Source organism: Brassica napus, chromosome C7 (assembly GCF_020379485.1).
Source record: "Brassica napus cultivar Da-Ae chromosome C7, Da-Ae, whole genome shotgun sequence".
In the NCBI taxonomy this organism is placed as follows: Eukaryota; Viridiplantae; Streptophyta; class Magnoliopsida; order Brassicales; family Brassicaceae; genus Brassica; species Brassica napus.
This window is the reverse complement of record NC_063450.1, coordinates 39,724,102-39,727,198: the sequence shown is the minus strand read 5'-3', so window position 1 is coordinate 39,727,198 and position 3,097 is coordinate 39,724,102.

Below are 3,097 nucleotides of genomic sequence, written 5' to 3'. Positions count from 1 at the left end.
TGTATTTTAAATGGTAAATAAATTTAGTTATACTGTTAATTGTACTTTTATATTATTATTATATATTATATCCTTTTTAAGATACATAAAAATATATTTAGTATAATAAATTATAATATTTTTTGTATATAATGTTTTGTTATAAGTTTTTTGGTGGAAGTGGACAGTGGCTGTGGATAGAAGAATTATGGACGGAAAAATCTATACTAATAAAAGAGGGTTTACTCTCTCCTGGTGAAGCCACCTCAGCGTCCACATCACTAATTTGAAGCCTGACGTCGCGACACCTGCCCCTCTTCCAAAACGCTGCACTTCGTCTGTGTTCTCTCTTTTTTTCTTCTCTTTCTGTCGTCTTTTCTTCTCGCCGTAATACTTCGCCAAAACCGCCGACTTAAAACCGGAGACATCCTTCCCGGTAATCTCCGGCGTACACATGCAGTCAAACACGCAGTCCTGGAGTTAGAAGAAACGCCAAGAGGTTGGTGAACGGGCCAAGAGAAACCAGGACCTTGGATGGTGAAGCTTCCATAGTCGGTATCGATCAGGTCGGATATCCAATTAGCGTTTTCGGGTGACACCATCTCCTCAAACTCCACCGGTAGATCGATCTCTTCTGTTAAAATTTGATTGGATGGAAGGAAGAGAAAACTGTTGGAGGAGACGAAGTGTGGAATAATCCCAGAGATTGGAGTTGTTTTGACGTGCATTACTTCATCTCTTTTGGGCAGTAAAACATTAAAGTTTTTTTGTTTTCTCTGTTTTCTAACACAATCTCATTTTGCATTTGGTTTGAAATCGTTGGCTCTGATTACATTTTGGGGGAGTCCAGAGTTATATCTGATTCCTTAATTCAGTTTTGCACTGTAGAACCAACATGATGAAATCGAAGCAAAGTTCTTCGAGGAGAGTCAGAGAGCAGCACTAGAAGCTAAATATCAGAAATTGTATCAGCCTTTCTATACCAAGGTAATGCAAATGGTCTTTGATTCTATCATCACATGAAACCTCAACTAATAAAAGTTTGATTAAAAATACTTCTATGCGTAGTTACTTACTTATATGTTAATAGTGTTGAGTGTTCTTTACTTCTTTTTGTATTCCCACATGCTTATAACTGATATATTGATGTTTTTCTGCTTTCCTAAGATGACTAATACAAGTTTAACAAGACTTCTCTCTGTCGTATGATTATAAGTAACTGACACTAATGGTTTTCTGCTTTCCTATCGCATTGTTCACATAAAACAGCGATATGAGATTGTCACTGGTGTGGTTGAAGTTGAAGGTGCACCAGAAGAAGTGAAAACAGAAAAATGAGAAGACAAAACTGCTGAAGGTATGCTATCTATTGCGCACACTAAAACCTGATTATGTTTTTAGTTTCTGATGATCGTGAAATATTGTTTAAATTGATACGAGCATCTGTTTTTCTTTTTTGTTTCCTGCAGCGAAAGAAGTACCTGATTTATGGCTTATTGCATTAAAAAACAATGAAATTACTGCTGAAGAGATCCATTATTAGGATACTCTTATATTGTTTTTGTTTATTAAAATTTGATTCTCTTTATCTTGATGTACTTTTTCCCCAATGATTCTAGATACCTGAGATGAAGGCGCTCTTAAGTATCTTAAGGATATCAAGTGGAGCAGCGTTGAAGAACCAAAAGGGTTTTTAAGCTCGAGTTTTTCTTTGATGAGAACCCTTACTTCAAGAACACAGTCTTGACCAAGACATATCACATGATATGAAGATGAGCCTATCCTCGAGAAGGCCATTGGATATGATCTTTTGATTTTATCATGCATTTACTGTTTTATGGTTCTCTAGAAGTCTTATTGATCTTTTAAGTATTATCCAGGACGGAGATTGAGTGGTTTCCTGGAAAGTGCTTGACTCGGAGGATCCTTAAAAAGAAGCCAAATAAGGGATCCAAAAACACAAAGCCGATCACTAAGACTGAGGACTGTGAGAGTTTCTTCACCTTTTTAAGCCCACCTCAAGTTTCTGATGACGAAGAGGATCTTGATGATGACATGGTATGGACACCCCCCAAGTGCAGTTTTAATTTTTGACTTGGTATTTCAGAATGCGTTAACTTGATAATTCAAAATAATAAAGGGATTGCCACCATCTTTGTTTTACTTTTACTACCAATCCAAATACGTAAAGCTTCCCCTATGATTCTATTATATAAAATTTAACTGAACTACTAAGTTGATAATTAAAATAGCCTTCAGAATAAATATTATACACATTCCTCTAACACTATGCAGTAAAGACAAGTACCTTATGCGCTCTATTTACATCTTCAACCAAATTTCATACAAGAACTTTTTGCTTCAGTAGTAGCAAAGTAAAAGTATATATCTCACCTAGGATTTGTTTGTGAATGAGCTATACACATTTGATATCATGCGTTTTCACTAGAACCTAAGTCCAGGCATGAGTTAGGAACTTTTCATTTGTTTCTTTCTATATCATAATACTTCTCCGTTACTGTCTCGGCAGTGAGTCTAACCTCGAGACAAGTCTTGAGCCAAGCTGTGTTTGGTACCCACCAGACATATTTTTGTCTAGAAATATGATTTGCTTTTTGACTTTTAAACAAATGGAACAACTGAAAAGCACAAGGCAGTAACTGAGAAAAATAATATTTAATTAGTTGTACATTTAACAATATTTTACAACAAAACTTATATAAGTAAGATAAATAGTATTTAGATAACGAGTCTAATTAAGTGCGTTGTAAATGGAAAAATTTTATTGTAAGAATTTAGTCTATAATTTTTAAGTAGTTGTAAGTTTTTTGATCAAGATAATATTAAAAATTTTAAACATATGATTTAAGAAAAAAATCACAAAATATATATTGTAGATTTAAGAAGAGGGTCCATTAAATTACTCAGAGACAAATTGAAAAAAAAAAAGTTAGAAATGAAACATGTCTATAATTCAGCCAATTAAACACCATAACTAAAATTTAATTAATTTTTTTCATTCTACTCATCATTTTATATATAATTTCCAATAAAAAATTGAATACAAAATTTGGATTTGCATAAGAAAAAAAACAATGAATAATTTAAAATTATTTTA